The sequence below is a fragment of the Drosophila subpulchrella genome, unplaced genomic scaffold, assembly GCF_014743375.2.
Source record: "Drosophila subpulchrella strain 33 F10 #4 breed RU33 unplaced genomic scaffold, RU_Dsub_v1.1 Primary Assembly Seq97, whole genome shotgun sequence".
Taxonomy (NCBI): domain Eukaryota; kingdom Metazoa; phylum Arthropoda; class Insecta; order Diptera; family Drosophilidae; genus Drosophila; species Drosophila subpulchrella.
Window position 1 is genome coordinate 142,501 of NW_023665731.1, and position 10,000 is coordinate 152,500.

Here is a 10,000-nt window from a genome sequence, read left to right on the forward strand (position 1 = left end):
TGACAAAATCATATGTTTACGCATAACATAAGTTTTGACCAATACGAGGAGGGGCCCGCCAACGACCACCTCCCTATAGTAGTTTTTTACCCCACGCACTACTGCGTGCCTGTTTACAGTACTAGTGCCAGCTATCACTAGGTTTATATATCATGTTTCAGTGATATATGGGTAAATTCTACCATTTATTCTTATGTATATGGCATTTCTATGCCATATTTATACAATCCATTCATATCTTAATGTATATTTATTATATTATACATTATTATGCCTTATAGGTATTATACCTATAAGCCATATCCATACGATTCATTCACTAGTGCCGCCCCTCACTAGGTTTATAATTGTTATATCATTGATATACAATTTATTTCTATATATATGGCATTTATATGCCATATCCATACAATGCATTCACATTTCAATGTATATTTACTTGTTATACATTATTATGCCTTATAGGTATTATACCTATAAGCCATATCCATACGATTCACTTATATAAATATATGTATATTTTTCTATACATAATTTTTTTTTATTTTTGTATGGATTTCTATGCATATCCATAGTTTATATGGATATGCTTGGCGTTCTATATAGTATTGACAAATTCATATGCATAACATAAGTTTTGACCAATACGAGGAGGGGCCCGCCAACGACCACCTCCCTATAGTAGTTTTTTACCCCACGCACTATTGCGTGCCTGTTTACAGTACTAGTGCCAGCTATCACTAGGTTTATATATCGTGTTTCAGTGATATATGGGTAAATTCTACCATTTATTCTTATGTATATGGCATTTCTATGCCATATTTATACAATCCATTCATATCTTAATGTATATTTATTATATTATACATTATTATGCCTTATAGGTATTATACCTATAAGCCATATCCATACGATTCATTCACTAGTGCCGCCCCTCACTAGGTTTATAATTGTTATATCATTGATATACAATTTATTTCTATATATATGGCATTTATATGCCATATCCATACAATGCATTCACATTTCAATGTATATTTACTTGTTATACATTATTATGCCTTATAGGTATTATACCTATAAGCCATATCCATACGATTCACTTATATAAATATATGTATATTTTTTTCTATACATAATTTTTTTTTACTTTTGTATGGTTTTCTATGCATATCCATAGTTTATATGGATATGCTTGGCGTTCTATATAGTATTGACAAATTCATATGCATAACATAAGTTTTGACCAATACGAGGAGGGGCCCGCCAACGACCACCTCCCTATAGTAGTTTTTTACCCCACGCACTATTGCGTGCCTGTTTACAGTACTAGTGCCAGCTATCACTAGGTTTATATATCGTGTTTCAGTGATATATGGGTAAATTCTACCATTTATTCTTATGTATATGGCATTTCTATGCCATATTTATACAATCCATTCATATCTTAATGTATATTTATTATATTATACATTATTATGCCTTATAGGTATTATACCTATAAGCCATATCCATACGATTCATTCACTAGTGCCGCCCCTCACTAGGTTTATAATTGTTATATCATTGATATACAATTTATTTCTATATATATGGCATTTATATGCCATATCCATACAATGCATTCACATTTCAATGTATATTTACTTGTTATACATTATTATGCCTTATAGGTATTATACCTATAAGCCATATCCATACGATTCACTTATATAAATATATGTATATTTTTCTATACATAATTTTTTTTTACTTTTGTATGGTTTTCTATGCATATCCATAGTTTATATGGATATGCTTGGCGTTCTATATAGTATTGACAAATTCATATGCATAACATAAGTTTTGACCAATACGAGGAGGGGCCCGCCAACGACCACCTCCCTATAGTAGTTTTTTACCCCACGCACTATTGCGTGCCTGTTTACAGTACTAGTGCCAGCTATCACTAGGTTTATATATCGTGTTTCAGTGATATATGGGTAAATTCTACCATTTATTCTTATGTATATGGCATTTCTATGCCATATTTATACAATCCATTCATATCTTAATGTATATTTATTATATTATACATTATTATGCCTTATAGGTATTATACCTATAAGCCATATCCATACGATTCATTCACTAGTGCCGCCCCTCACTAGGTTTATAATTGTTATATCATTGATATACAATTTATTTCTATATATATGGCATTTATATGCCATATCCATACAATGCATTCACATTTCAATGTATATTTACTTGTTATACATTATTATGCCTTATAGGTATTATACCTATAAGCCATATCCATACGATTCACTTATATAAATATATGTATATTTTTCTATACATAATTTTTTTTTACTTTTGTATGGTTTTCTATGCATATCCATAGTTTATATGGATATGCTTGGCGTTCTATATAGTATTGACAAATTCATATGCATAACATAAGTTTTGACCAATACGAGGAGGGGCCCGCCAACGACCACCTCCCTATAGTAGTTTTTTACCCCACGCACTATTGCGTGCCTGTTTACAGTACTAGTGCCAGCTATCACTAGGTTTATATATCGTGTTTCAGTGATATATGGGTAAATTCTACCATTTATTCTTATGTATATGGCATTTCTATGCCATATTTATACAATCCATTCATATCTTAATGTATATTTATTATATTATACATTATTATGCCTTATAGGTATTATACCTATAAGCCATATCCATACGATTCATTCACTAGTGCCGCCCCTCACTAGGTTTATAATTGTTATATCATTGATATACAATTTATTTCTATATATATGGCATTTATATGCCATATCCATACAATGCATTCACATTTCAATGTATATTTACTTGTTATACATTATTATGCCTTATAGGTATTATACCTATAAGCCATATCCATACGATTCACTTATATAAATATATGTATATTTTTCTATACATAATTTTTTTTTACTTTTGTATGGATTTCTATGCATATCCATAGTTTATATGGATATGCTTGGCGTTCTATATAGTATTGACAAATTCATATGCATAACATAAGTTTTGACCAATACGAGGAGGGGCCCGCCAACGACCACCTCCCTATAGTAGTTTTTTACCCCACGCACTATTGCGTGCCTGTTTACAGTACTAGTGCCAGCTATCACTAGGTTTATATATCGTGTTTCAGTGATATATGGGTAAATTCTACCATTTATTCTTATGTATATGGCATTTCTATGCCATATTTATACAATCCATTCATATCTTAATGTATATTTATTATATTATACATTATTATGCCTTATAGGTATTATACCTATAAGCCATATCCATACGATTCATTCACTAGTGCCGCCCCTCACTAGGTTTATAATTGTTATATCATTGATATACAATTTATTTCTATATATATGGCATTTATATGCCATATCCATACAATGCATTCACATTTCAATGTATATTTACTTGTTATACATTATTATGCCTTATAGGTATTATACCTATAAGCCATATCCATACGATTCACTTATATAAATATATGTATATTTTTCTATACATAATTTTTTTTTACTTTTGTATGGATTTCTATGCATATCCATAGTTTATATGGATATGCTTGGCGTTCTATATAGTATTGACAAATTCATATGCATAACATAAGTTTTGACCAATACGAGGAGGGGCCCGCCAACGACCACCTCCCTATAGTAGTTTTTTACCCCACGCACTATTGCGTGCATGTTTACAGTACTAGTGCCAGCTATCATTAGGTTTATATATCGTGTTTCAGTGATATATGGGTAAATTCTACCATTTATTCTTATGTATGTATATGGCATTTCTATGCCATATTTATATAATTCATTCATATCTTAATTTATATTTATTATATTATACATTATTATGCCTTATAGGTATTATACCTATAAGCCATATCCATACGATTCATATACTAGTGCAGCCCCTCACTAGGTTTATATATCTCATTTTAATTATATATTGGTAAATTCTATTATTTATTCTTGTGTATATGGCACTTATATGCCGCCATATCTATAAAAATGCATTTATATTTCAATGTATATTTTCTATATTATACATTATTATGCCTTAAAAAGTTATTATACCTACCATAAGGCGATATCCATACGATTCATTTATATAAAAGATATATGTATAATTTTCTATACATAATTTTTTTTTATGAATATATGGGTTTCCTAAGCATATCCATATAATACATTTAGTTTTATATGGATTAGATTGGTCTTCTTTATTGTATTGCCAAACTCATATTGATAAAATAAGTTTTGAACAATAAGAGGATCAGCCGCCAACCAACCAACCACTGCTACCATTGGAGGAACATATACTTACTTTTTATATGTCCTCTTACTTGAATGGTCCTCTCTTTACTTGAAAATTTCATTACCATAGGAATCTATTTATACATGGAATATGATTTCCACTACTTTTTCGCGTCACTAATAATTAATATGACGATACAGACTTGCTACCATAACATAAGTCTTGAACAATAATAGGAGCAGCCGCCAACCAACCACCAACCAACCAACCACTGCTACCATTGATAGTAATTTTATATGTCCTCTTTAGTTGAATTTCAATACCATAGGAATATTTATACATGGAATATGTTTTGCCACTACTTTTTCGCGTCACTAATAATATGACGATACAGTCTTGCTACCATAACATAAGTTTTGAACAATAAGAGGAGCAGACACACCAACCAACCAACCGCGCTGCTACCATTATATATACTTATATTTATATAAGTCCTCTTTACTTGAATGGCCTCTTTACTTGAATTTCAATACCATAGGAATATTTATTTATACATGGAATATGTTTTGCCACTACTTTTTCGCGTCACTAATAATATGACGATATAGACTTGCTACCATAACATAAGTTTTGAACAATAAGAGGAGCAGACACCAACCAACCAACCGCTGCTACCATTGAATGAACCATATATACAAACTTTTATATATGTCCTCTTTACTTGAATTTTAATACCATAGGAATATTTATACATGGAATATGTTTGCCACTTTATCATCGCGTCACTAATAAGATGACGATACATTTTGTTTGTTCAATATTTACTTATATATTGATGTTTCCAATTTAGGTCTTTTATATTTCTTCTTCCCTACCTTACACACCACAAACAAAGTGGCGTGCGATGCTGCAAGCAAGCATAATGATTATGCCCGCTTGCAACATCTTTATTATCGAATCATCAAGCAAAGGATAAGCTTCAGTGGATCGCAGTATGGCAGCTGCTCAACCACTTACAACACCTTGCCTGTTACAAAAGTCGTTTACAATTGATTCTAGGCTTTGTCATTGTATTAAATAATGCTTTTATATGTAACTAGCGCGGCATCAGGTGATCAAAGATCCTCCCAATTTACTATGTTACAAATTACATTGGCATCACATCCATTGTCGTTTATAAAGTAAATTATAAACTTTAAATGGTTTAGAAGCCATACAATGCAAATTGCCCCTTATTTATCATTGCAGTCCAGCACGGATACGACCTTAGAGGCGTTCAGGCATAATCCAACGGACGTAGCGTCATACCACTGTTCGCTCGAACAAGTATTGTGCCATTGGTCCGTACCTGCGGTTCCTCTCGTACTACGCAGGAATGCTGTCGCAACAACGTTTTGTCATTAGTAGGGTAAAACTAACCTGTCTCACGACGGTCTAAACCCAGCTCACGTTCCCTTGCATGGGTGAACAATCCAACGCTTGGTGAATTTTGCTTCACAATGATAGGAAGAGCCGACATCGAAGGATCAAAAAGCGACGTCGCTATGAACGCTTGGCCGCCACAAGCCAGTTATCCCTATGGTAACTTTTCTGACACCTCTTGTTAAAAACTCTTTAAACCAAAAGGATCGATAGGCCGAGCTTTTGCTGTCCCTGTGTGTACTGAACACCGAGATCAAGTCAGCATTTGCCCTTTTGCTCTATGTGTGGTTTCTGTCCGCACTGAGCTGGCCTTGGGACACCTCCGTTATTATTTGAGAGATGTACCGCCCCAGTCAAACTCCCTACCTGGCAATGTCCTTGAATTGGATCATACCTGAGTAATTGGAGTTATACCAAATTTTCAAATCAAAAATACATAAATGCACCGTTTTATTAAAGAATTTGTTTGCGATTATATAACAAACTCGTGATACTTTGATCAAGAAGCTTGCATCAAAACCCAATACCATAAGATATAATAAATATATCCGTATAATGGCTAGGAAATGATACACGTTCCATTTAATCAAGTAAGTAAGGAAACAATAAGAGTAGTGGTATTTCATTGGCGATACCAAACCGAAGTCTAATATCTCCCACTTATTCTACACCTCTTATGTCTCCTTACACTGCCAGATTAGAGTCAAGCTCAAAAGGGTCTTCTTTCCCCGCTAATTATTCCAAGCCCGTTCCCTTGGCTGTGGTTTCGCTAGATAGTAGATAGGGACAGTAGGAATCTCGTTAATCCATTCATGCGCGTCACTAATTAGATGACGAGGCATTTGGCTACCTTAAGAGAGTCATAGTTACTCCCGCCGTTGACCCGCGCTTACTTGAATTTCTTCACTTTGACATTCAGAGCACTGGGCAGAAATCACATTGTGTCAACACCCGCTAGGGCCATCACAATGCTTTGTTTTAATTAGACAGTCGGATTCCCCAAGTCCGTGCCAGTTCTGAATTGATTGTTAATTGATAATCGTTATAATTAATAAGAACTAATTGGTTTAACCCAATTAGTATTCTTAAAAATTTTAGCAAGAAAGTTCCACAATTGGCTACGTAACTAAACTATCCGGGGAACAAGTGACCAACATAAATGCCAGACACTCTATTTACCCAGAACGAGCACATAAACCATGTTATTGTTTCCCAATCAAGCCCGACTATCTCAATCTTCAGAGCCAATCCTTATCCCGAAGTTACGGATCTAATTTGCCGACTTCCCTTACCTACATTATTCTATCGACTAGAGACTCTTCACCTTGGAGACCAGCTGCGGATATTGGTACGGCCTGTTGAGAAGTTTGCGTGTCCCCACCATAAATTTTCAAGGTCCGAGGAGAAAATATCGACACAACAGTATATGTCATGCTCTTCTAGCCCATCTACCATATCTCTCTGCGAAAGACTTCCATGGTAGTACGGCTATAAAACAGAAAAGAAAACTCTTCCGATATCTCTCGACGGCTTCTTTATGGTCGTTCCTGTTGCCAGGATGAGCACGAGGCCCATATTTAATAACAAACGGATACTCAACAGGTTACGGAATTGGAACCGTATTCCCTTTCGTTCAAAATTATTCAAGTATATTAATTAGCTTGATTTATATAATATAATTATATTTGTATGGCATTTGTGTTTTACTTGAAAATTTTCGGCTTTCGCCTTGAACTTAGGACCGACTAACTCGTGATCAACCACTGTTCACACGAAACCCTTCTCCACTTCAGTCCTCCAAGGTCTCATTCGATTATTTGCTACTACCACCAAGATCTGTACCAATGGCAGCTCCATGCAGGCTTACGCCAAACACTTCTACGCATACCATTGTACCTTCCTACTCACTAAAGTTTCAAAATTTATATCACAAGTAATATAAATCATCTACTTTAGCGGTAATGTATAGGTATACAACTTAAGCGCCATCCATTTTAAGGGCTAGTTGCTTCGGCAGGTGAGTTGTTACACACTCCTTAGCGGATTTCGACTTCCATGATCACCGTCCTGCTGTTTTAAGCAACCAACGCCTTTCATGGTATCTGCATGAGTTGTTAATTTGGGCACCGTAACATTACGTTTGGTTCATCCCACAGCGCCAGTTCTGCTTACCAAAAGTGGCCCACTGGGCACATTATATCATAACCTTGAACTTCATATCAAGAAAGTTAAGGTTCTTACCCATTTAAAGTTTGAGAATAGGTTAGATCGTTTCGACCCTAAGGCCTCTAATCATTCGCTTTACCAGATAAGATTATTTTATATAACATTAAAATGCACCAGCTATCCTGAGGGAAACTTCGGAAGGAACCAGCTACTAGATGGTTCGATTGGTCTTTCGCCCCTATACTCAATTCTGACAATCGATTTGCACGTCAGAACTGTTTCGGTCTTCCATCAGGGTTTCCCCTGACTTCAACCTGATCAAGTATAGTTCACCATCTTTCGGGTCACAGCATATATGCTCAAGGTACGTTCCAGTTAGAGGCATAAATAATATAAATATCATTATACATACTATATAGAACGCCCCGGGATTGTGTTAATTAGCTATAAATAGTTAAAAAAACTAATCCCATTATTAGTCAAGTTAATTACGCTATTAGGTTTATATCCCAATAACTTGCACATATGTTAGACTCCTTGGTCCGTGTTTCAAGACGGGTCCCCGAAGGTATCCTGAATCTTTCGCATTGTTAATCATACAAGTGCATATAATAAACACAAAAATCAATGATAATTATGCCATTATATAATTCCGAAAAATTAACGCACTGTATTCATATAAATCTATCAGCACTTTATCAAATTAATAACATTTATTCTGTGTTAAAATGCAAGCAAATTAATTTGAATAAACTATAAGTTATATTTTATGATAAATTTTGTATGCTAATAGATTACAATGTCCTTATATGGAAAAAATGCACACTATTATCATAATATTGGTTTAAATATTACAATTTTAATGATGAATTTTCCATAACGGATATTCAGGTTCATCGGGCTTAACCTCTAAGCAGTTTCACGTACTGTTTAACTCCTCTATTCAGAGTTCTTTTCAACTTTCCCTCACGGTACTTGTTTACTATCGGTCTCATGGTTATATTTAGTTTTAGATGGAGTTTACCACCCACTTAGTGCTGCACTATCAGCAACACGACTCTTTGGAAACATCATCTAGTAATCATTAACGTTATACGGGCCTGGCACCCTCTATGGGTAAATGGCCTCATTTAAGAAGGACTTAAATCGTTAATTTCTCATACTAGAATATTGAACGCTCCATACACTGCATCTCACATTTGCCATATAGACAAAAGTGACTTAGTGCTGAACTGATTTCTTTTCGCTCGCCGCTACTAAGAAAATCCTGGTTAGTTTTCTTTTCCTCCCCTAATTAATATGCTTAATTCAGGGGGTAGTCCCATATGAGTTGAGGTTGTGTATAACTTTTTTTGCAATTAATTCTTTATATATAATGATAAAACATTTTATTAAATTCGTTATATATTTTATATATTTGTATGGCATTTGTTTGGTCTAACGAATCAACGAAGAATAATAATATTGTCAACGGCTTTCTATTTACTAATCTTTAATAAGAGACAATTCTAGATAAATTTTTTATGCTAGACATTTCTCAGTATTATTTGATTGAAAAAGAAAATATTTCTCTTTCGTTTTTTCACATTCAAATTATTTACTAATGTGAGATAATGTTTTTCATATATTTGTTAATATTATGAATAATATAATAATTAAATTATTATTATCCAATAATATACCATATGCTTATAAAATTTCATTATAAAATTTATATAAACAACTTAATTAGCATAGTCTTACAACCCTCAACCATATGTAGTCCAAGCAGCACTATAAAATTAATTAAAGTACATAACAGCATGGACTGCGATATGCGTTCAAAATGTCGATGTTTCATGTGTCCCTGCAGTTCACACGATGACGCACAGTTTGCTGCGTTCTTCATCGACCCATGAGCCGAGTGATCCACCGCTTAGAGTTTTATATATTGGTTTGGTAATTTGTCATATATGTTTTTTATTGAAAGAAATTAAAAATACACCATTTTACTGGCATATATCAATTCCTTCAATAAATTGATTTTTATACCTAAAACGAATGCTGCGAAATGTCTTAGTTTCATATAACCAATAATATATCAAGTATTTTTTAAATGGCATTTACGGTATTA

General features: G+C 33.8%; 2 non-coding genes across 2 annotated transcripts; both read right to left on the reverse strand.

Annotated features, from left to right (window-relative positions):
* Positions 1–5,252: 5,252 nt before the first annotated feature.
* Positions 5,253–9,226, reverse strand: LOC119562826. Its single transcript, XR_005222063.1, has one exon. It is a non-coding gene; the product is annotated as a large subunit ribosomal RNA (ribosomal RNA).
* Positions 9,227–9,629: 403 nt separating this feature from the next.
* On the reverse strand, positions 9,630–9,810 carry LOC119562802. Its single transcript, XR_005222039.1, has one exon. It is a non-coding gene; the product is annotated as a 5.8S ribosomal RNA (ribosomal RNA).
* Between the last annotated feature and the right edge of the window lie 190 nt (positions 9,811–10,000).